Here is a 26,739-nt window from a genome sequence, read left to right as displayed (position 1 = left end):
TAACCTCCAAAAACCTCACTTTATAAAATGCCCATACTAATCTGATGATACATTTAAAAAGTATTTAAATGCATTTCAGTATTTAACACTATGCCAAGAATAAAAGGTAAAACAAAGAATATAAGGCTACACATGGGCACAACAGATCTTTTTGGGGTGATGGAAATGTTCTACAATTAGGTGATAGCTGCACACTCTGTAAACTGATTAAAAAATCACTTAATTACATACTTTAAAACAAGTGAATTTTATGTAATGCAAATTATACCTCAATAAGGCTGTTTCTTTTTAAAAAAGAATAAAGGAATATTATCAGCTTGATAAGGACCTCTGACTACTACTCTCTGTCAACTCTTCCTCTATCTTATTGATAGACTTGATAGACTGACCTTACTCACGGGCTTCTGCCCCGCACATTCCCTTAAATTTAAGTAACTGAGGCTCCCAACATTCTGCTTAAATTGCCTGTTTCCCTATCAGAAACAACTGAGGTCTCATATCATTAAAATAATTTGGAGTTTATTCAAGAGAGACAGGATATGAATGGATCAAATCTTACACTCTCAGGATTTGAAACATTAAACTTGAAGAGCACTGTAATAAACCAACCAGACCTAACAGATAAGTACAGAACATTTCACTCAACAACAGAATACAAATCTTTTCAAGTGCACATGGGACATTCTCCAGGATAGATTACACATCAGGCCATAAAACAAATCTAAATAAATTTAAAAGGACTGAAATCATACAGAGTATGTTCTTGAATCACAATGGGATGAAATTTAGAAATCAGAACAGAAGGAAAATTGGGAAATTCACAAATATGTGGAAATTAATACATTCTTAAATAACCAACTGGTTAAAGAAAAAAATCACAAGAAAATAAGGAAATCCTTTGAGATAATGAAAACAAAACCTTATACCAAAACTTAGGAGATGCAGCTAAAACAATGCTTAAAGGGAAATTTATAACTACACACTGGTATTAAACAAGGAGAGAAATCTTCACTGACCTAACCTTAACCAACTAAAATATGAAGAGCCAAATAAATCCAAGCAAGCAGAAGGGAGGAAATAATAGAGATTTGAGTAGAAATTCCTATTAACTAGAGAATAGAAAAATAATAGAGAAATTTAACAAAACCCAAAATTAGTTCTTTGGAAAGATCAAGAAAACTGACAAGACTTCAATTACAATGACCAAGAAAAAAAGGGAAAGAGAACTCAAATTACTACAATCAGGAATATAGGGACAATACCACCAACCTTTTAAGAGAATACAATGAAAAATTGTATGCCAACAAACTGGACAACCTAAATGAAATAGAAAAATTCCTAAAAAGACACAAAAGGCTGTGATTCAATAAGTAACAGAAATAATATGAACCCTGAATAGATCTATAATGAGACAAAATTAGTAATCAAAAAACTTCCGACAAAGAAAATTCCAGAACTGAACAGCTTAACTGGTAAATTCTAACAAATGTTTAAAGAAGAATTAACACTAATCCTTCACAAAATGTTCCTAAAAAAAGAAGAGGAGGAAACACTTCCCAATTCATTCTATGAGGGCATTATTGCTCAGATACCAAAACCAGACATAGAGAGAAAGAAAACAAACAAACAAAAAAAACCTACAGATAAATAAAAACCTCATGAAAACAAAAATCCTCAACAAAATACTAACAAACCAAACCCAGTAATATATACAAAGGATTATATACACCATGACAAAGTGAGATATATCCCAGAAATGCAAAGTTGGCCTAGCATCCAGAAATCAATTAACATAATACACCATATACCAATAGAATATAAAAGACATACGATCATCTCAACAGATGCAGAAAAAGCTTTGACAAATTGTAATATCCTTCTTGATCAAACAGTCAATGAACTAGGAATAGAAGGGAATTTCCCAAACCTAATAAAGTACATTATGAAAAACCCAAAGATAATGCAATATTTAATGGCAAAAGACAATGCTTTCCTCCTAAGATCAGGAACAAGACAAAGATGTCCCTTCACCACTTTTACTCAATACTGTACTGGAAGTTCTGGCCAGGGCAATTAGGCAAGGAAAAGAAATAAAAGGCATCTATATTGGAAAAGGTCAATAAAATGATGATCTTGTATATAGAAAAGCCTAAAGAATTCACACAAAAAAACTATACTAGAGTTAAATGAGTTCAGCAAGTTTGCAGGATACAAGACCAATATACCAAAAAATCAAATGCATTTCTAAAGAGTAACAATAAAGAAACCAAAAGTTAAAGAAAACAATTCCATTTACATTATTAAAAGTAACAAAATACTTAGAAATGATTTTTTTTTGGTATCTTTAATATACAATTACATGAGCAACATTGTGGTTACTAGATTCCCCCTATTATCAAGTCCCCACCATATACCCCATTATAGTCACTGTCCATAAGCAAAGTAAGATGCTATAGAGTCACTACTTGTCTTCTCTGTGCTATACTGTCTTCCCCGTGCCCACTCCCTCCATTATGTGTGCTAATCATAATACCCCTTATTCCCCTTATCCCTCCCTTCCCACCTGTCCACCCATCCTCCCCAGTCCCTTTCTCTTTGGTAACTGTTAGTCCATTCTTGGGTTCTGTTAGAAATAAACTTAACAGCAAAATTTATACATAGTACAAAATAGTACTGAAGGAAATTAAAGAAGACCTAAATAAATGGAAAGATGTCCCATATTCACAGATCAGAAGACTTAAGATGGAAATATTCCTTGAATTGATGTACAAATTCAACACAATCCCTAACAATATCGCAGCTAACTACTTTGTAGAAATTGACAAGCTGATCCTAAAATTCATATGGAAATTCAAAGGATCCAGAAGAGTCAAAATAATTCTTGCAGAAGAACAAGTTGGAAGACAGACATTTCCCAATTTCAAAACTTAGTACAAATATACAGATCATTTAAATAGAATTGAGAGTCCACACTCACAGGCACAGAGAAGGGTTACCAAAGGGGAGGGGTTAGGTAAGGTGTGTGGGGAGGGAGAAGGTGATTAAGGGGCATTATAATTCATAATCACAATATAGGTGGATCACAGGGGAAGGCAGTACAGCATGGAAAAGACAATTAATGACTCTATAACATCTTACAGTTACCACAATATAGGGGGAAAGGATTTGACAATATAGGTGAATGCAGAAACCACAGCGTTCTTTATGTGGAACCATCATAAGACTGTATATCAGTGATACTTTAATTTTAAAAAAAATTGAATTGAAGAGTCCAGAAATATACCTCACATTTATAATTGACTTTCCCCAGGAGTGCTAAGACAACTCAATCAAAAAAAAGGGCAAATGACTTGGATAAACATTTCTCCAAAGACAACAACAAATGGCCAATCAACACCATCAGTCATTAGGGAAATGAAAATCAAAACTATAAGGAGATACTACTTCACAACCATTAGGATGGTGGCTATTACCAAAAAAATTAAAATTAGAAAAGTAAGTTTTGGCAGGAATGTTGAGAAATTAGAACCCTTGCACATTGCTTGTAAGAATGTAAAATGATACAGCTGCTGTGGAAAACAGGCTAGTGGTTACTCAGAAAGTGTAATGTAGAATTACAGTATGATTCAGTAATTACACTCCTATGTACATACCCAGAAGAACTGAAAGCAGGAAATCAAAGAATTATTTGTACATCCATGTTTATACCAGCAGTATCTACAAGAGTCAAAAGATGCAAGCAACCCAAGTCTCCATCAACAGATGAATGAATAAACAAAATGTGGTTTATACAATGGAGTATTATTCAGCCTTTAAATGGAATGAAATTCCTACACATGTATGACATGGATGAAATTGGAGTTATTTTGCTAAGTGAAATAAGCCAGTCACAAAAAAACAAATATCACATAATTACACCTATGATTCTACATCTGAGGTATACAGAAGAGGCAAATTCATACAGACAAAAAATAAAATGGTGGTTGCAAGGTGCTGGGGGAATACAAAATGGGGAGTTATGTTTAAATGAGTACAGTTTGTTTGAACTGATGAAAAAGTTCTAGAAATGGAGAGTGGTGATGGTTGTACAACATTGTGAATATACCTACTGCCACTGAATTGTACACTTAAAATTATCAAAAAGATAAATTTTATGTTATATATATTTTACCACAAAAAAACTGTAGTAAGCAGGTAATAAAAAAAACTTCATGTGGTGGTAAAGATACCTCAAGACAAATGCTGGGCATAGACTCCACAGGGCATAAAACTGCAAAGAAGTAAAAAGCTAACCTTTTCAAACAATATTGCTTCTCTCTCACTTACCAACTTTACATCTCCCTGCATGGCCCCGGAAGATGACTGGTTAGCCAGAGACGGGTAAGATTCCTCAAGGGAGGAACAATCTAAGACAGGCACAGTCACAGGGGGGCCATCAGGAGAGAAATTGGGGACCAACAGAGGGGAGGCTTAGAACCTCACCCCCCCTGTTTTGAGAGAAATCTGCATCTGTGGATGTTTTGTTGCCCTTGTCTAGCTTGGATTAATACTTAGTCTATAGGCACAGATCTGATCATCTACATTTGCCCTCTTATAGCACTAAATTATGTTTTCTACCTTTATCTTGCATCTACCTACCACTTCAGCATTTTATTAAAAATAATAATAATAATAATAAGGGAGAAATGTGGGATTCACATATAAATCAAGTATAAAAATCAAATGAATAATCATATCTGACTTGATTGTTTATAGTTCATGATGCGTGATCAAAACCGAAAGTTTCTGTGATATGACTGCCCTTGTAATGTTCACCATATAAGAACTTATTCACTATGTAAGAATTTGTTCACCCTGTAAGAACTTGTTTGTTATGCTTCAGAAGATTGGAGACTGACGAGAAATAGGCTTGGGGTTGATTAATGACTGTGCATTGAGTCCCCTATACAGAATTTTATTGTTGTTAACAACCATTTGATCAATAAATATGAGAGATGCCCTCTCAAAAAAAAAAAAAAACTTCATGTGCATTCCAAATGAACCAGAAATTCATCTTCTATAATCTTTTCAATAAACACATGTGTTAGTTTTATAACCTTAATTTTAAAATTTAAAAGTCTAAGAATCTGACCTTTAAGCTTCCCTCTTTCAAGTGGTGTTCAAAATCTGTTACAATGGTTTTAAACTGGTGTCTTAGAACAACTATGAAAAATGGAGTTGTTCAGAAGCAACCAAAGTGTCCATCAACAGATGAATGGATAAAGAAAATGTTATACATATACATTATGAAATATTTGGCCATAAAAAGAAACTCTGCCATTTGCAACAACATTGATGCACCTAGAGGGTATTATGCTAAGTGAAATAAGCCAAGCAGAGAAAGACAAATACCATAGGATTTCACTTACTTGTGGAATATAAAAACCAAACAAGAAGGCACTAATAAATGGAAATTCATCCCATGCTCTTGGCTAGGAAGAATTAATATTATCAAAATGGCCATCCTGCCTAAAGCAATCTACAAATTCAATGCAATCCCTATCAAAATACCTATAGCATTTTTCAATGAACTAGAGCAAATAGTTATAAAATTCATATGGAATAGCCAAAGCAATCCTGAGAAGAAAGAATAAAGCAGGGTGGCCTTGCTTCCCAACTTCAGGCTCTACTACAAAGCCACAATAATCAAAACAATTTGGTACTGGCACAAGAACAGACCCACAGACCAGTGGAACAGAATAGAGAGCCCAGATAAAAACCCAAGCATATATGGTCAATTAATATATGATAAAGGAGAATTGGATATACAATGGGGAAATGACAGCCTCTTTAACAGCTGGTTAGCAAAACTGGGCAGCTACATGTAAGAGAATGAAACTAGATTATTGTCTAACCCCACACACAAAAGTAAACTCAAAATGGACCAAAAACCTGAACGTAAGTCATGAAACCATGAAACTCTTAGAAAAAAACATAGGCAAAAATCTCTTGGACATAAACATGAGCAACATCTTCATGAACGTATCACCCTGGGCAAGGGAAACAAAAGCAAAAATGAGTATGTGGGACTATATTAAACTAAAAATCTTCTGTACAGCAAAGGATAGTAGAACAGTAAAACAAAAAGACATCCTACAGTATGGGAGAATATATTCATAAATGACAGATCTGATAAGGGGTTGACATCCAAAATATATAAAGAGCCCACATACATCCATAAACAAAAAGCAAATAATCCAATAAAAAAATGGGCAGAGGATCTGAACAGACACTTCTCCGAAGAAGAAATTCAGATGACCAACAGACACACGAAAAGATGCTCCACATCGCTAATCATAAGGGAAATGCAAATTAAAACCACAATAAGGTATCACCTCCCACCAGTAAGGATTGCCAGCATCCAAAAGACAAACAATGACAAATGTTGGCGAGGTTGCGGAGAAAGGGGAACCCTCCTAAACTGCTGGTGGGAATGTAAATTGGTTCAACCATTGTGAAAAGCAATATGTAGTTTCCTCAAAAAGCTCAAAATAGAAATACCTTTTGACCCAGGAATTCCACTTCTAGGAATTTACCCTAAGAATACAGCAGCCCAGTTTGAAAAAGACAGATGCTCCCCTATGTTTATCACAGCATTATTTACAATAGCCAAGAAATGGAAGCAACCTAAGTGTCCATCAGTAGATGAATGGATAAAGAAGATGTGGTACATATAAACAATGGAATATTGTTCAGCCATAAGAAGAAAACAAATCCTACCATTTGCAACAACATGGATGGAGCTAGAGGGTATTATGCTCAGGGAAATAAGCCAGGCAGAGAAAGAGAAGTACCAAATGATTTCACCCATACGTAGAGTATAAGAACAAAGAAAAAACTAAGGAACAAAACAGTAGCAGAATCACAGAACAACAAGAATGGACTAACAGTTACCAAAAGGAAAGGGACTGGGGAGGATGGGTGGGAAGAGAGGGAGATAAGGGGCAGGAAGAAGAAAGAGGGCCTTACGATTAGCATGTATAATGTGTGTGGGGAGCACTGGGAGGGCTGTGCAACACAGAGAAGACAAGTAGTGATTTTACAGCATCTCGCTACACTGATGGACAGTGACTAATGGGGTATGTGGGGGGGACTTGATGAAGGGGGGAGTCTAGTAAATATAATGTTCCTCATGTAATTGTAGATTAATAGTACCAAAATAAAAATAAAAATAAAAATAAAAAAGAAAGGGGGCATTACGATTAGCATGTATAATGTGGGGGGAGGGATGTGCAACACAGAGAAGACAAGTAGTGATCCTACAGCATCTTACTATGCTGATGGACAGTGACTGTAATGGGGTTTGTGGGGGGGACTTGGTCAAGGGGGGAGCCTAGTAAACATAATGTTCTTCATGTAATTGTAGATTAATGATATAAAATATATATATATATATATATATATATATATACATATCTCAATCCAATAAAAGCAGTAACATTGACACTAAATGAATTCTGTTGTTTTAAAGCAATTTTTCCAAAATACTTTATTTAAAAGAAAATCATGTTAAAAAAAATGATCAACTTCTATTTTTACTTATACCCTGTATTCTCAAATGTTCACCGAATGTAAGTGCTAGACTGTAAAATCTCAGATTCATACTTGGCAAACTGAGGTGTAAAAACCAAATGTTTTGGTTTATAACATCCAGAAATGATCTGCTGAACAGAGCCCTACAAGACTGCTTTCATTTGTAGTACCTGAGGAAGCCAAGAGAAAATAATGTAAATCTAATTGGCAGAATAAAAGCAATTCTGTTACTAAAAATGCATGCAGCAAAATTAAATAGAAGTTTAAAAACATGCAGCAAAGGCTCCTTGAGTTTACACTAAATAGGAATAATTTCTCATTAATTTCAACTTAATTTGCATGTATGGAAGATGATGTTTATACCTGGTTTCCTTGAAATGTATTTAGTCCTTAGAATACTACTAAAAAGGTTAGAGACGAATGCTAATGTACTGAATGAAGAAAGTATATGCCTCAAGGCTTGCAACCTTAAATCAGCCCCTGTGCTAATTACCCTGAATTCTGTTAATAAGGATGTGCTAAAATGTAAACAAGAATATTACGTTAAGAAGCTAAGGCCATTCAACAAGGTTATTGCTCTTTAATCACTGAAATACAAATTTATGAGTTCTTTATTATGGCACAAAAAATATTTACTTTGAAAGATTAATTTATAAGTGTAAACATTATTTCAAAATATTCAGTCTTGTAACATATTAAAAAAGAATGCAGAAAAAATTTGAAAGATTAACCACTTTGATTTTAAAATTGGTCTCTTCAGTATAGACCTACACTACATATAAGGTACAACGTTAACACTGTAGTTCATTTAACAACTGGTTCATTCATAGGCCTTAACTAGTACGTACACTATGCGAGACACTGCACTAGGGCTAAGTATATAAAAAATAAAGTACCCCTCATCTCCAAGATTTGGTTGCAGCTAGCCTGATTAGAGAAAGGTAGCAAGCAGGAGGGAAGGAGGAAGGAAGGGAAGGAAGGAGAGAGAGGTTGGTTCTAAGCAGATAATGATATGTGCAACAGCCCAGAAGAGAGAGCACAGAACCCCCAAGGAACAGAGAGGGATCAAACATAATTGGAAATACAGTTAGGGGAGTGCAAAATAAGTTATGATTGGAGAGACAGATATATGGGATGACACCAGACCTGTGGGCTTGTTTCTCAAATCTGAAAGATATAAGGACACCTTTTCAAAGAAAAGGAAATCTCCCAGATCTGGAGGGATTAACTTTTTAAAAATTATAATAAAATATTTTGTTAATAAAATACTTTAAACATAACATTAGGTAGGAACTCATTATGTTTACAATTCTTATATAACTGTAAGACTAAAACAACTTAAAAATTAAACATAAAACAAAATTCAAAATGTGACAGATTATGTTGTTTTGCAGAAACTAGACCAATGATGTATTCAGTCCTGAAAACATGTAGTATCAGGTCTGGTTCTAAATTTTTAAAACAATTCTGCAATTTGACTTCAATAATATTAATGTAGAAAATGCTTGTAAGTTTTTTTATACCAGCTAGCAGTCCTTAAATGTCAGTCTAAGAGAGGCATCACTTATGGACTCTGGCAATAAATTCAGAGTATCAGGTTTAAAAATCAGAACCAGACCTGATACTACTTTGCACTCCCCTAACTGTATTTCTGTTTGAGCCCTCTCTATACCTTAATAAAAAAAAATAAAAGAAACAAACAAGGTGTACATCTAATACAGCCACTGCTGAAGTTTGGAACACTTATACTGTGAACAGTTTCATGCTGATTAACTACAAAGATGGGAACCACCAGATACATCTCACAATGAAAATGTGATACTAACCACTATGCCAAGGTTTCTTCAGGTTTCACCTGCCTATACTAATTCCCTGCCTATACTAACATATATCAGACAAGACCAGTTATACTCACCATCTTTCCCTCAACCACTGCAAAATTATCATCAGCAAAACACATTATAACTTGGCACAAATACAATAATAACAAAATCTAAACATAGCAACTATACTCTCAAGGGAATATTTGGCTTTTAAAGCAGTCCTTCAGAATCACATAAAACTCATTAATGTCCAAGAATCCCCAGTGAGAAAAACACTGCAGATGCAACACTACCAATGAGTTTTAAGAAGTGACAAAATCAGATTTGCAATTTAAAGGGAAAAATCACTCTGCTACAGTGTGAAGTAGATTAGACTGGCAATTAAGAAACCAACAAGTCCTACAGTATGGGAGAATATATTTGTAAACGACATATCCGACAAGGGGTTAACACCCAAAATATATAAAGAACTCACACGCCTCAACACCCCAAAAACAAATAACCTGATTAAAAAATGGGGGAGGATATGAAGAGACAATTCTCCAAAGAAGAAATTCAGATGGCCAACAGACACATGAAAAGATGCTCCACATCACTAATCATCATGGAAATGCAAATTAAAACCACAATGAGGTATCACCTCACACCAGTAAGGATGGGCAGCATCGAAAAAACTAAGAACAACAAATGCTGGTGAGGATTTGGAGAAAGGGAAACCTCCACACTGCTGGTGGCAATTTAAGCTAGTTCAACCATTGTGGAAAGCAATATGGAGGTTCCTCAAAAAACTAAAAATAGAAATACCATTCGACCTCGGAATCCCACTCCTTGGAATTTACCCAAAGAATACAAGTTCTCAGATTCAAAAAGACATATGCAGCCCTATGTTTATCGCAGCACTATTTACAATAGCCAAGATATGTAAGTGACCTAAGTGTCCATCAGTAGATGAATGGATAAAGATGTGGTACATATACACAATGGAATACTATTCAGCCATAAGAAAGAAACAAATCCTACTATTTGCAATAAATTGGATGGAGGAGGAGGATATTATGCTCAGTGAAATAAGTAAGCCATGCAGAGAAAGACAAGTGCCAAATGATTTCCCTCATTTGTGGAGTATAACAATGAAGCAAAACTAAAGGACAAAAACAGCAGCAGACTCATAGACTCCAAGAAGGGACTAGCAGTTACCAAAGGGGAGGGATGTGGGAGGGCAGGTGGGGAGGGAGGGAGATGGGGATTGAGGGGTATTATGTTTAGTACACATGGTGTGAGGGATCAGGGGAAAACAGTGTAGCACAGAGAAGGCAAATGGCGAATCTGTGGCATCTTACTACATTGATGGACAGTGACTGCAATGGGGTATGGGTGGGGACTTGATAACATGAGTAAATGTAGTAACCAACCACATTGTTTTTTCATGTGAAACCTTCATAAGAGTGTATATCAATAATACCTTAATAAAAAAAAAAGAAAAAGAAACAAACAAGGAGACTGTTGTAATAAACCAGGTGAGAAATGAAAGCCTGCATCAAGACAGTAATAAATAGTAGAAATGTAAATGATGTAGAAAAAGGGTTTGGATTTAAAGACGTTAAGGAAGTAGAATCTTGGGGACAGGGAGAAATAAAAACAGAAGAATCAAGGACACCTTGCAGTCTTTTGGAAAAAGTAATGATAGTAGTGTATTCTCCAAGGCAAGGAAAAGGCAGAATTTGGGGGCTAGCAGATTGAGAAATAGTAGACGACTTAATCTGTACATAACACAGGAACTATCTGATTAGCTTCCTGTCTCAGTCTCAACTCACACCCAGCTTTTCTGGAAGTTCTCTCCCCACTCACAAAGCAGTAGTAAGAGCAACCATGTTACAATGTAACCTACAAGTATGATCCTACCTTCATGGTACAGTTGACTGGTGAAGTCTGAATCCCTAACTAAAGCTAGGCCAATGCCCAGACCCCACCTGTTTATACATATACACATACATATATATGGATTCTACAATCAAATAAAAAACCTCTAAGCACCATCACAGTAGATAGGAATCTTGTAACTAACTGCTCAGCCCTCAAACAATCCCTCAGACCCAAGTATCCACTAAGGCCCATTTGATGTGCTATGACAGGAGTTGACAAACTTCCTTTAAAGCCATACAGTAAATATTTCAGGCTTTGCAGGCCTTATAGTCACAATTACTCAATTCTGCCTTAATAAACAGCAAATGCAGCTACAGACCATACATAAACAGTTAAATAGGTGTGTTGTGTGTCTTCCAATAAAAATTTATTCATGGTCCACATTGCTAGTCATCAGAGAAATGCAAATTAAAACCACAATGAGATACCACCTCACACCAGTAAGGATCGCCACCATCCAAAAGACAAACAACCACAAATGTTGGCGAGGTTGTGGAGAAAGGGGAACCCTCCTACACTGCTGGTGGGAATGTAAACTAGTTCAACCATTGTGGAAAGCAGTATGGAGGTTCCTCAAAATGCTCAAAATAGAAATACTTTTTGATCCAGGAATTTCACTTCTAGGAATTTACCCTAAGAATGCAGCAGCCCAGTTTGAAAAAGACAGATGCACCCCTATGTTTATCGTAGCACTATTTACAATAGCCAAGAAATGGAAGCAACCTAAGTGTCCATCAGTAAATGAATGGATAAAAGAAGATGTGGTACATATACACAATGGAATATTATTCAGCCATAAGAAGAAAACAAATCCTACTATTTGCAACAACATGGATGGAGCTAGAGGGTATTATACTCAGGGAAATAAGCCAGGCAGAGAAAGACAAATACCAAATGATTTCACTCATATGTAGAGTATAACAACAAAGAAAAAACTGAAGGAACAAAACAGCAGCAGAAACACAGAACCCAGAAACAGTTACCAAAGGGAAAGGGACTGGGGAGGATGGGTGGGAAGGGAGGGATAAGGGTGGGGGGGTGGGGAGAAAGGGGGGATTACGAATATCATGTATAATGTTGGGGGAAGCACGGGGAGGGCTGTGCAACACAGAGAAGACAAGTAGTGATCCTACAGCATCTTACTACACTGATGGACAGTGACTGTAATGGGGTTTGTGGCGTGACTGTAATGGGGTTTGTGGGGGGGACTTGGTGATGGGGGGAGTCTAGTAAACATAATGTTCCTCATGTAATTGTACATTAATTATACCAAAATAAAAAATAAAAAATATAATTTATTCATGGCACTGGAATTTGAGTTTCCTGTAAGTAATATTCACATGCCACAAAATATTCTGATTTTTTTCCCAATATTTAAAAAAAAAAACATACTTAGCTCACAGGTCATATACAAGTAGGCCACACTGGGCCTACCAACCACAGTTTGCTGAGTGCTGTGATAAAGCAACATAGAACTGCCTTCCCATAGAATTCCTCCCAAATGACACGGAGAGGTCAATTTTAACCTTAATGTAACACATTAGACAAGGATAATTTTCCTATTTCCTAGTGGACAGAGCTAAAAATCCTCATTTGGCTCACCAAAGAAGTCACTCCATTTGCAAGGAAGTAAGTAGACAATGAAGGCCTAGGCAATTTGCTGTTTCTACATTTACTTTATACTGTACCTGTCCAGTAAGATACGGTTTTAACTTTTGAAAACAATTATACCTTCCTCTTCCTTGCCCTCTAAAGAGTTTAATTATTTCCCCCCACTGTGTATGTTATGTTAGGGATGATTAAATTTAGTATTTAGCTCACAATTTTCAGACAAGCATCAAGGCATATCTAGGCTTAACAAAGGATATCACCCTTTACAATCTGGACTCAGAGAACAATGACCTCTAGATGTGGTACAAGACATGAATTTGGGTTGTCTCCATGAAAGAAATGAAGATGTTTGCTGGTATATATGTTTGATAATATTAAGTTTTTCTTTCATATATATATATATATATATATATATATATATAAAGAGAGAGAGAGAGAGAGAGAGAAAAGTAGGGCTGTGCGTGTGTACTACTAAATAGCCATGAGTTAAACGCGGTGGACAACTGTGCTTTAGGGTGCTCTTTTACTCCACTTCTCTCTGGGATGTTGTGGCCAGAGCATGTTATTACAATGTAGCCCCCTAATCAAAGTGGTGAACTTCTAACCTAATGAGTCCCTTTCCTGGATTTGGGATTGAGGGTCAGATCAGTGCAGAAGATGTAAGATTTAAAACTAGAAGATAGTAGTTTAGTGTTAAAGTTGTTCTGCAGCAAAAGAGAACTCAACACACAAACAGCATCTCATGAGAGAGAAAGAGGTACTCCTGACCACATCTGGAATCCTTGGATCCGGCTGTTCTGGAGTTCTAGCTGCCCTCCTATGGCTTGACTGCCTTTCTCAGAATTCATGGGATACTCAGTATGTTACCAATACATTTCTCTTTTTGCTTAAGTTAGGTATGTGTCACTCTCCTAACTAAAACAAAGTGCTTATTGGACAATCTAAAGGAGGATAATTGAGGTGGATGAAAGAATTTTGTGCCCACAAAACACTTAAGAGATGGTAGCTAAAGGAATACAAATGGATGAGATCACCCAAAAGAGAAGGCCAAGACTAAAATCCAGAACAATCAATATCAAAGGATTAACAGAGAATTAAAAGTCTGCAAAGCAGCAGCTAGTAGAAAGAAAGGCAGGAAGGGACAGAGTCATAAAAAATAAGGAAGAAAACAATTATCAAAGAGAATATAAAGGTTAACACGTCAAGTATAGAAAGAGGTAAATAAGTAAACAATGACTATACAATTTGGCGATGTAGAAGTCACACACGGCCTTGGTAAGAGCAATTTCACTGGCATGGTAGGATGAGAAGCCAGGCTGAAATTTTACATGTGCGTAGGAAGTAAAGAACACTACTTATGAAGTATTTTTGCCACCAGAAAAAAAAAATTCAAGTTTGAGTCGGATCAAGTTTGAGTCGGATAAATGAGTAGTTACAGGAAAAAGAAGACAGAGGAACATATTATATGAAACCATAGAGAATGCAATCAGCACAATCTAGAATATAAGAAGTCTCTTAGGGCAAAAACCTAGTTTCTATAATAGACCAACTGTTTGAGAACAAGAACAAGAACAAAAGATAGACAGGAACCTACAGAGAAAAATAAAGAAGGCTGAGACACATCAACCCAATGTAACAAATGTAACATACAGACCTTACTTGGATACCAATTCAAACTAACTGTTAAAACAAAAGCTATAATCAGGGAATTTTAAACACTGACTGGATATGTGATGATATTAAGGAATTTGTGTTAATTTTTTTAGTGAAATCTTATGTTGGGTTATTTGTTTTAATCTTTATTTTTTAGATACATAATTAACGCACAGTTTTAACACAGTCTGTTTTACTAGTGTGTCTTTCCTGATACATAGTGCTCAATGTCACCCAGCAGGCTATAGTCCCACAGTTAAGTGCAGAACAAATAATTAAGAGAAATACAAGTGATACAAGGAATCAGAGGTAGGTCACAAGTAGAGTAGGGTAGGGAATCAAGCAAATTTTTAGGAAGGCAATGGGCATTGGGCTTAAAAAGATGATAAAATTTCTATTAATAAGAGAGAGCTGGAATGGCTATACTGCTATCAGACAAGGAAAATTTCAGAACAAGGAATATTACCAGAGATAAAGAGGGATACTTTATAATCAAAAAATTTATATCAAAAAGATACAACCATCGGGAACCCTCCTTACACTGTTGGTGAGAATGTAAACTGGTATAGCCATTACGGACAGCAGTATGCAGGTTCCTCAAAAAACTAGAAAGAGAAATACCATACAACTCAGTAACTCAACTTCTGGGAATTTACCCAAAAACAAAATCCCTGATTTGAAAAGATATATTCTCCTATGTTTAATGCCACATTATTTACAGTAGCCAAGATATGGAAGCAACCTATGTGTCCATCAATAGATGAACAGATAAAGATGTGGTACATATACAAAATGGAATATTATTCAGCCATAAAAAAAAAGTCCTGCCATTTACAACAACATGAATGGATCTAGAAGGTATTATGCTAAGTAAAATAAGCCAGGCAGACAAATAACATATGTTTTCACTTATTTGTGGAATGTAAAAACAAAATAAACAAAATAGCAGTAGACTCATAGACAATGATAAGTTCCTCATGGTTACCAAAGGGGAGGAGTTGGGGTGGGTGGGAAGGGATGGTGAGGGGGATAAAGGGATACAAAAATATCAATCATAATTTAAGTTGGTCCTAGGGATGGTGGTATAGTATGGAGAATATCGCCAGTGATTCTGTAACATCTTCATATGTTGAAAGATAGTAACTGCACTAGTGGGGGTGAAGATTTAATAATACGGGTAGCTGCTGAACCACTGTGTTGTATAATTAAAAGCAATATAAGATTGTGTACCAATGATACTTCAATTAAAAAAAGAATATATTTTAAAAAGATGGTAAAATTTGAATAGCTAGGCAACAAGAGCAAAAAAGTGGTATTTCAGCTGAAAGAAATGGAAGCAAATGCAAATAGGTGGGAAAGATTGTTTATGCAGAGTATTAGCCTTTACACACCTCTCCATAAAGCTGTCCCTACCCAAATGATGACAAGAAAAGGAAAAGTCAAAGTGAAATGCCATAATCCACTAGGCAGCTCCAAATTGACAAAATTATCAGAGACCCACTCAGGCCAAAAGTAGTCCCAGGGAGCCCAGTCCCAGGTCAGATCATGTCATCTGGAGAGCCAAACCATATGACTTTCTAGGGCAGTCTATTCATGTCAATTCCTGACTTTTCCCCCCACATACTTTGGCAAAAGAATGCATGAAGTTCTTTCACCTATTCTAGGAAATTATCAAAATAATTAGTTTTAAACCCTATCTGTTAATAATATTGTCTATCTGCCTCAGAGCCACCACCATGGTGCAGTAGGCACTCCAAGAGAGATCGTTACATGAAATGCTTTCCCTCAGAACATTCCTCAAGTTACAGATTTTTAAAAATAAGGTATAGCTGATGAAGCAGGGATATTTTAAAAAGACTTTTTTTCCTTCAAAAATAGAATTAACATGTAGCGCCAATACTACAATGTTTTTGGATTATTTTGGAAATGAATTCAGTGGTTCTAACATTTTCTGTGTATGAGTACCATCAAAATTCTCAGAATATGATGCTAGTGAAGATGAACATCAAAACAAACAGGAATACAGATGATCAGCCAAAATGCAGTAACCGGAATGTTTATTACTACCTTCTTCCATGTATTAGAGTATCACTTCAAATAACCAAGATGAGTGAATATAGGAAATTACTACAAGAAGGGGTGATTTTCTTAGACCAAAGAAAAAAGCAGCAAGATAACAGGTCAGGTTAGCTTTAAGCAGTCTTTAGTCATTGACTACACCTTATTTCACAGTAACTGAGACTGGCAAACACCCTCCCAGAAATCAAATACAAATACCAAAGGAAATGAAAAAGCAATTGGGTAAAACGTAATGAGGATTGAGGGTTCAAAAGCTGGGGAACCTTTACATTATATAGGAAAGTTTTTATAGTAAAATACCTTTGGACAGAGTTAAAATAAAAAATAAAATCTAAGTCATCAATTTTTATCATCACATTGCACGCTGGATCATTGCCAAGGTGTACCTTCAATATTTAAATTACCTTTCTGATTTATAGATGACCACAAAAGAAGAAACACCTGTTGTCTTCGTTCCTCTCAGGTACACATAAAACCATAACATTTGCCTTAACTCTTCAAAAAAGATAAGATACATATCTTACAGAAGGCTTCATCTGCTGTTCTCTTCTGATAGTCAGCTTTTTCTCCTTCTAAATACTTCCACTTGCTCATACAGCTTTTTTTATATTACCCTTTTATGAACTTTTAGGTTGGATATCACACTCAAATTCCATCTAATAACTGTATAAAATACTGGGAAGGATACATAGAGGTACAAACACATCTCTTGCTCTAATGACACAATAGATCTATAAGAAAATTACAACACAACGCAGAATGTATTAACTGTTACAAAGAGGACATCATAACTCAAGAACACAGAGAAGAAAATGTCATCTGACAGGTAAAAAGTGAATCTGAATGAAAATACCTTCTTTAAGAATTCTTAATTACACAGCTTCACCGAAGCATTGCAGAATCACCTTTACACCCCAAAATTGTAGACCATTTTCCAATTAACACAGATAAGCTTTTTTTTTTTCAAACTAAACAATCAAGGTAGGGTCATCCACAGGCATCCTATCCTGTCCCCACTTTACACAAAAGATTTTTATTTAAAGTAGAATTTGCCTACTATTCCTGTAGAGCTAACAAAAACTAAAGTCATCTGCTTGCAAGCTACCATAAACTGAATGAAACTGCTGGCATTAAAAACGAAGAAAATTTGATTCATGCCAGGTAAGTTAACTCTAAAAGATAATTTAAAATAACAAGATTTTGTTTTAATGTTTGGAGACTAAAAAATGCAGTGACGAGTAAAGAAAATAAAACAGAAATTTAAAGAAGCCAGGTTTGTTAAAAAAATCAAGTGGCCACTGCCAACACTTCTTAATGTACGTATGACCAAAGATGATTTAAACAGATTTTACAGGCCACAAAAGATTCTTTCTCAAATACCAGATTAAGAATATTCTCATAAGTATTTCAATCTTTGTAAATCAAAAGACAGTTAAAGAAAAGAAGCACTTCACAAAGCTCTACAGAATCAATGTGAAAACAAAGCTTTGAGCTTTTAACATTTAAGACCTAAAAAAAAAAAACACACATTTTTAACGTCACATTTACAGACATCCAATTCACAGGCACCTACACTTGACATTCTGTCACGGAAAATGCCGGTCCCCGGAAAAGCGACTGGCCTTGGTTTAAAATCTCCATACGGCCACCAGGAAAGAAATCGCACAATTCTGAACTGCAACTGACTGTAAGAACCCTAAATCGAACTCTTCATCTTAGTCTGAACTCCATACACAAGTATTTCAGATTTGTACTTTCAATTTCCTATAAATGATACCGTTTGTAAAAGAAAAGCAATTAAGGATACTCCTCAAACTCCTATGCCCCAGGATCCATCCTCAAAGAGTGGAAGGAACAGCAAAGTGGCAGGAACAAAGCACTGACGTCAATTACGAGATTAACCCCGGGCACAGGCAGCTGGAGGGAAGGCCTAAACATCAATATCCAAATACAAGCTATCCCGACAACTAGCGAGCAGGCCAATTCAGAACTTTTGGGGGGCACTTAAGTATTACACCCCCACTTTCCCATTTTTAGTCAACCTCCTTCGCTAGTCGAAGGCGGAAATTTTTTTCCCTTTTTTTTTTTTCGCAGAGGAAGGGGGAGGAGAGACGTGCGCAGGATCGCGAGAAGGAAAGCGAGAACTAGTTGGGTGATGATAGCCAGAATCTAGGCCTATTTTCTCTTTAAGTAGAAATACCTTGAAATCGAGAAGGGTATTTTTTTTAAGTAATAAATCAAGTCAATGGAATTTCTGAGGAAAGAAGCGGATTAAAGAACGAAGGGAAAAGGAGAAACGGTTAAAGATGGATTTCTGGGAATTTGTTAAGATTGGGTTAGGTTCTTTTATTTATCTTCTTGAGGGGTGATGGAGGTGGAACGCGAAGATGAGGGGAGAAGCCGCACTGAGCAGCCCTGGCCCGAAGGGTCTCCCCGAGGGCTGGCGGCCCGGTGCCCCCCGCCCCGCCCCCACCCCGCGGCCGCGCCGGGCCCTCAGTCAGTCAGCCGGCCCTTCTCACCTCCAGTCCCGGCTCCGCTAGGCCCGAACCATTTCCCAGCTGCGGCAGCGGCGGCGCCGGGCCTGCACCTTCACCGGACGCGCGCGCGAGCCCGCCCGGCGGCGGCGACAGGCTGCCAAGGGCTAAGGGCTCCGGGCGGCGGCGGGGGTTCGGGGGTCTCGAAAACCGCAGGCGGCGGTGGCGACGCACCTCACACCGACCAGGCAGAGGTCCCGCCCCGCTCCATGACGGCCGGGCCCAGCCCGGGACAACCGACTGAGGAGACAGGGGCGGGACGATGAGGACCTGGCACCGGGATCCCCGCCCCGTCCGCTGGCGGCGGCAGCGACGACAGCCCGACTCCCGTAGCCAGGACTGTGACTGACGGACTGTGACTGACGCAGTGGCCGCGCCACCCACGTGACCAGGGCCGGGCGGGGGCGGGGCATCACGTGAGACGCTAGGCCCCTCCCTGCTGAGACGGCGAGAGGCTGCCGGGGACAGCGGGGTGGTGGCGTCCGTTTCTGTCAGGACTGAGGACCCAGGGCAGGCCGCGGGCCGGCCCTCGTGGCCTAGGCCCGAACCTCGGGGCCCTGCGGCCGCGTCGGGCAGGGCCGGTAAGGCAGGGCCGGCTGGGCAGGACCGGGCCTGCACGTCCTGGCGCGCATCGTGCGCGTAGTCGCCGGCGAGGTTCGGAAGGGCGGGGCCGGCCCGAGCCGGATCATCCGGTTCTGCCGCACAGGTAGAGGCGATCAGGTCGTCCGCCCTTCCTGGGTCTGGGTGGACCCGAGGCGCCCCGCATCTGCTGCCCGGCGCTGGCGTTGAAGCCTCGAGTCCAGCAGCCCTCAGTAGGTCCCGTCGGAAAAGGAAGTCTTGCAGGGATTTCTGCCGAGGCCGCTTAGAACCTCGCTTGAACTTCTCTCAAGACGCCAAGCCAGCCTTTTTCGTCTACACATTTCTGCCGTAGATAACTTCTACAGAATTTCATTTTGAATACTTTCCTTCACCTCTCACATCCTTCCAGTCAGTGCAAGCTATAATTAATTGAGAGTAAAATAATACAGACTAGACAGGGTTTTCAAAGGGTCTCAGAGAACCCAGTACAGTAACTGTACAGAGAAACTACCTCTGATTCACCAGTTGAAAACGCTTTATAATCTTGACTCTTAACCTGTTTGCTTTCTATGAAGAAGCCTCATTTAAGCCGCTTTTTTACTCTTTACTTTGATTCAAGCACTAAGATTTTTTTTTATTAAGGCATCTGACATACAATCTTATGAAGGCTTCACATGAGCAACATTGTGGTTACTACATTCACTAAGATTGTTTTTAATAAAATTCAAGGGGTTTGATGAGCTTGATGATAAACTATTATAGGATGTGTATATGGAAATGTTTTTATCATCCCTAAAAGCTGGTACTTCACCAACATAAAGTGCAATATTTTTCCTTTTTAAAATCTTTTAACTACCTATTATTTCTTTTAAGCTTCATTATTTTTATACACTTTTTATATATCTATATAAGTAGGAAAGGTATTAATGCAACACTAAAAAGGAACTATGACAAAATGGTGAAAAAAAATTCCTACTCCCATCCCTGCCCTTGAACTACTCCAGTCCTAGAGGCAGTCACTTAGCATTTCCTAGTATATTCTTCCTAAGATATAAATTAATATTAGATTACAGTTATACTTCTTTTTACATAAAGGATAAAGTACAGGCACCCCTGGGAGATATCAGCAGTTAGGTTCCAGACCACTGATAAGGCAAATACTACAATAAAGTGAGTCAAGTGAATTTTTTGGTTTGCTAGTACATAGGAAAGTTGTGGTTATACAGTCTATTAAATGTGTGATAGCAGTGTCTAAGAAAACAATACATACCTTAATTCAAAAATACCTTATTGCTAAAAAATGCTAACCATTATCTGAATTTTCAGTGAGTCATAATCACTGATCACAGCACTATAACAAATATAATAATAATTAAAAGGTTTGACATAGTGCAAGAATTACCAAAATGTGACACAAGTGAGCAAATGCTGTTGGAAAAATGATGACAGACACTTGACACAGGGTTGCCACAAACATTCAATTTGTGAAAAACCGTATCTGTAGTGCAATAAAACGAGGTAATACACTTAAGTACCTTCTTTCACTTGAAATATCCTGAATATCCTTCCTTATCATTACATAAAGAACTGCCTCTTTCTTCCTAGGGGCAGTATAATTTTCCATTGTATGTAAACATGACTTATTTCACCTATTCCCTGCAAGCAGACATTTAGGTTGTAGCCAAGCCATTACAATTACAAACTAAGCTGCAACTTGATAGCTAATAACCCCATACAAGGGGCAACTATGCCAATAAATCTTTATGGTTGGAGTCTTCAGATCAAAAGGTATCTTTAATTTTGATAGGTATTACCAAAGTGTCCTACATGGAAGTTGTGTCAATTTCCTTTCCTTTCTTTCAAATTCTGCCTAGGAAGATTTAGAAGGCTGCATTGAGAGGGAGTTGGGATGAAGAGTGGCAACAAGGAAGATTATCATTTTATCCAATAATTAAAAAAGTAATAAAATGCAAATTGAAGATAATTTGATAAACTTAACAAGAAGATTCATTTACTTACTTTGGAATAAATGTTATTTAGCTAACCAAGTGACAAATGATATGCATTTTATTCCATAAAGCTGCATGATAATTATTCAATATATATTGAGATCTTACTTAAAAACCAAAAAGGGGGGCTCAGGGTTGGAAAATATAGTTTTCCTTGCTTATCCTATAAAAAAAATTTCCTTCCCTTTCAGCAATGAGAGAAAAAAAATCCCTAAAATAATTTGTAACATTTGAATACACTATCATTTTATTTAATCAGATGCATCAATATTGACAAAGTGAATTTTCTGTGTCTAACTTCATGCAATGTAAGTCAACTACAGAGAATGGAGAAATAACAGAAAATACTGACCATGAAACTATATGGGGGGAAAATTTCAATGAAAAATATGGCTGTTTTATTAACATGCAAGATTTTCACAAAATATTCAATGTATATTGTTCAGTTACAAGACTTCTTTTTGTTGTTCCTTTTTATATTTTTATTAAGGTATCATTGATATACACTCTTATGAAGATTTCACAAGAAGAACAATGTGGTTACTACATTCACCCTTATTATTCATTCCCTCTCATACCCCATTGCAGTCACTGTCCATCAATGTAGTAAGATGCCACAGAGTCCCTATTTGTCTTCTCTAAGCTATACTGTCTTCCCCATGGCCCCACACACACACCATGTGCAACAATCATAATACCCCACAATCTGTTCTCCCACCTTCCCCCACCACCCTCCCCAACCTCTCCACTTTAGTAACCGCTAGTCCCTTCTTGGAGTCTGTGAGACTACTGCTATTTTGTTCCTTCAGGTTTACTTCGTTTTATACTCCACAAATGAGGAAAATCATTTGGTATTTATCTTTCTCTGCCTGGCTTATTTCACTGAGCATAATACCCTTGAGCTCCATCCATGTTGTTCCAAATGGTAGGATTTGTTTTTTTCTTATGGCTGAACAGTATTCCATTGTATATATGTACCACATCTTCTTTATCCATTCATCTACTGATGGACACTTAGGTTGCTTCTGTATCTTCGCTATTGTAAATAGTGCTGTGATAAACACAGGGGTGCATATGTCTTACTGAATTTGAGAAGTTGTTTTCCTTGGGTAAATTCCTAGGAGTGGAATTCCCAGGTCAAATGGTATTTCTGTTTTTAGTTTTGAGGAACCTCCATATTGCTCTCCACAATGGTTGAACTAGCTTACATTCCAACCAGCAGTGTAGTAGGGTTCCCCTTTCTCTGCATCCTTGCCAGCATTTATTGTTCCTAGTCTTTTCTATGTTGGCCATCCTAACTGGTGTGAAGTGATATCTCACTGTGGTTTTAATTTGCATTTCCCTGATAATGAGCAATGTGGAGCATCTTTTCATGTGTCTGTTGGCCATCTGAATTTCTTTGGAGAAGTGTCTGTTCATATCCTCCACCCATTTTTTAATAGTGTTATTTACCTTTTATGTGTTGAGGTGTGTGAGTCTTTATATTTTTTGGATGTTAACCCCTTGTTGGATGTGTCATTTACAAATATATTCTCCCATACTCTAGGATGCCTTTCTGTTCTGCTGATGGTATCGTTTGCTATACAGAAGCTTTTAGAATGATATAGTCCCATCTGTTCATTTTTTATTTTGTTTCCTTTGCCCAAGGAGATGAGTTCAGGAAAAAGTTGCTCATGTTTATATTCAAGAGATTTTTGCCTATGTTCTCTTCTAAGAGTTTTATGGTTTCATGACTTACATTCAGGTCTTTGATCCATTTCAAGTTTACTTTTGTGTATGGGGTTAGACAATAATGCAGTTTCATTTTCTCGCATGTAGCTGTCCAAAGCCAATTGTTGAAGAGGCTGTTGTTTCCCCATTGTTTGTCCATGGCTCCTTTATTGTATATTAATTGACCATATATGCTTGGATTTATATCTGGGCTCTCTAGTCTGTTCCATTGGTGTATGGGTCTGTTCTTGTGCCGGTACCAAACTGTCTTCATTACTATGGCTTTATAGTAGAGCTTGAAGTCAGGGAGCTTAATCCCCCCAGCTTTATTCTTCCTACTCCAGATTGCTTTGGCTATTCGGGGTCTTTGGTGGTTCCATATGAATTTCAGAACTATTTGTACCAGTTCGTTGAAGAATGCTGTTGGTATTTTGATAGGGATTGTATTGAATTTGAAGATTGCTTTAGGCAGGGTGGCCATTTTGATGATATTACTTCTTCCTAGCCAAGACCATGGGATGAGTTTCCATTTGTTAGTGTCTTCTTTAATTTCTCTTAAGAGTGTCTGAATTTTCAGGGCATAGGTCTTTCACTTCCTTGGTTAGGTTTATTCCTAGGTATTTTATTCTTTTTGATGCTATTGTGAATGGAATTGTTTTCCTGATTTCTCTTTCTGCTAGTTCATTGTTAGTGTATAGGAAAGCTACAGATTTCCGTGTATTAATTTTGTATCCTGCAACTTTGCTGAATTCCGATATTACTTCTAGTAGTTTTGGAGTGGAGTATTTAGGTTTTTTTATGTACAATATCATGTCATCTGCAAATAGTGACAGTTTGACTTCTTTACCAATCTGGGTTCCTTATATTTCTTTGTTTTGTCTAATTGCCATGGCTAGGACCTCCAGTACCACGTTGAATAACAGTGGGGAGAGTGGGCATCCCTGTCTTGTTTCCGATCTCAGAGGAAAAGCTTTCAGCTTCTCACTGTTCAGTATGATGTTAGCTGTGGATTTATCATATATGGCCTTTATTATGTTGAGGTACTTGCCCTCTATACCCATTTTGTTGAGAGTTTTTATCATGAATGGATGTTGAATTTTGTCTAATGCCTTTTCAGCATCTATGGAGATGATTATGTGGTTTTTGTCCTTCCTTTTGTTGATGTGGTGGATGATGTTGATGGATTTTCAAATATTGTACCATCCTTGCATCCCTGGGATGAATCCCACTTGGTCATGGTGTATGATCCTCTTGATGTATTTTTGAATTGGTTTTCTAATATTTTGTTGAGTATTTTTGCATCTATGTTCATCAAGGATATTGGTCTGTAATCTTTTTTTGTGGGGTCTTTGCCTGGTTTTGGTATTAGAGTGATGCTAGCTTCATAGAATGAGTTTGGGAGTATTCCCTCCTCTTCTATTTTTTGGAAAACGTTAAGGAGAATGGGTATTTTGTCTTCTCTGTATGTCTGATAAAATTCCGAGGTAAATCCATCTGGTCCGGGGGTTTTGTTCTTGGGTAGTTTTTGATTACTGCTTCAATTTCTTTGCTCGTAATTGGTTTGTTTAACTTTTGTGTTTCTTCCTTGGTCAGTCTTGGAAGGTTGTATTTTTCTAGGAAGTTGTCCATTTCTTCTAGGTTTTCCAGCTTGTTAGCATATAGGTTTTCATAGTAGTCTTTAATAATTCTTTGTATTTCTGTGTAGTCTCTCATGATTTTTCCATTCTCATTTCTGATTCTGTTGATGTGTGTTGATTCTCTTTTTCTCTTAATAAGTTTGGCTAGGGGCTTATCTATTTTGTTTATTTTTCCAAAGAACCAGCTCTTGGTTTTATTGATTTTTTCTAGTGTTTTATTCTCCTCAATTTTGTTTATTTCTTCTCTGATCTTTATTATGTCCCTCCTTCTGCTGACTTTGGGCCTCATTTGTTCTTTTTCCAGTTTCAATAATTGCGATGTTAGACTATTCATTCGGGATTGTTCTTCCTTCTTTAAGTATGCCTGGATTGCTATATACTTTCCTCTTAAGACTGCTTTCGCTGCATCCCACAGAAGTTGGGGCTTTGTGTTGGTGTTGTCATTTGTCTCCATATATTCCTTGATCTCTATTTTAATTTGTTTATTGATCCATTGATTATTTAGGAGCATGTTGTTAAGCCTCCATGTGTTTGTGAGCCTTTTTGTTTTCTTTGTACAATTTATTTCTAGTTTTATACCTTTGTGGTCTGAAAAGTTGGTTGGTAGAATTTCAATCTTTTGGAATTTACTGAGGCTCTTTTTGTGGCCTTGTATGTGGTCTATTCTGGAAAATGTCCCATGTACACTTGTGAAGAATGTGTGTCCTGCTGCTTTTGGGTGTAAAGTTCTATAGATGTCTATTAGGTCCATCTGTTCTAGTGTGTTGTTCAGTGCCTCTGTGTCCTTACTTATTTTCTGTCTGGTGGATCTGTCCTTTGGAGTGTGTGGTGTGTTGAAGTGTCCTAGAATGAATGCATTGCATTCTATTTCCTCATTTAATTCTGTTAGTATTTGTTTCACATATATTGGCACTCCTGTATTTGGGTGTAGGTATGTATGTGTGTGTGTGTGTGTGTGTGTGTGTGTATATATATATATATATATATATATATATATATATATATATAGTATCATTAATCTACAATTACATGAAGAACATTATGTTTACTAGGCTCCCCCTTCACCAAGTCCCCCCCACATACCTCTTCACAGTCACTGTCTATCAGCGTAGTAAGATGCTGTAAAATCACTACTTGTCTTCTCTGTGTTGTAGAGCCCGCCCCGTACCCCCCACACATTATACATGCTAATTGTAATGGGTGCATATATATTTATAATGGTTATATCCTCTTGTTGGACTGACCCCTCTATCATTATGTAGTGTCCTTTATCTCTTGTTACTTTCTTTGTTTTGAAGTCTATTTTGTCTGATACTAGTACTGCAACACCTACTTTTTTCTCTTTGTTGTTTGCATGAAATATCTTTTTCCATCCCTTGACTTTTATTCTGTGCATGTCTTTGGGTTTGAGGTAAGTCTCTTGTAAGCAGCATATAGATGGATCTTGCTTTTTTTATCCATTCTATTCCTCTGTGTCTTTTGATTGGTGCATTCAGTCCATTTACATTTAGGGTGGTTATTGAAAGATATGTACTTATTGCCATTGCAGGTTTTAGATTTGTGGTTACCAAGGGTTCAAGATTAACTTCTTTACTATCTTCCCGTCTAA

General features: G+C 37.2%; 1 protein-coding gene across 3 annotated transcripts in view; it reads right to left on the bottom strand.

Moving 5' to 3' along the window:
* AFF4 (ALF transcription elongation factor 4) overlaps positions 1-19,581 on the bottom strand; it is a 92,955-nt gene extending 73,374 nt beyond the window's left edge. Inside the window, exon 1 of one of the 3 annotated variants that reach the window (XM_073221335.1) lies at positions 19,370-19,581. The gene's annotated coding sequence lies outside the window, so the exon portion shown is untranslated. Of the gene's footprint in view, positions 1-19,180 lie in introns of all 3 variants that reach the window. The other 2 variants (XM_073221334.1, XM_037003559.2) reach the window with 2 other exon arrangements.
* Positions 19,582-26,739: the final 7,158 nt, after the last annotated feature.

This window comes from Manis javanica, chromosome 14 (assembly GCF_040802235.1).
Source record: "Manis javanica isolate MJ-LG chromosome 14, MJ_LKY, whole genome shotgun sequence".
Taxonomy (NCBI): Eukaryota; Metazoa; Chordata; class Mammalia; order Pholidota; family Manidae; genus Manis; species Manis javanica.
The sequence above is the reverse complement of the archived record's forward strand: the minus strand, read 5'-3'. Positions and strand labels throughout refer to the sequence as shown.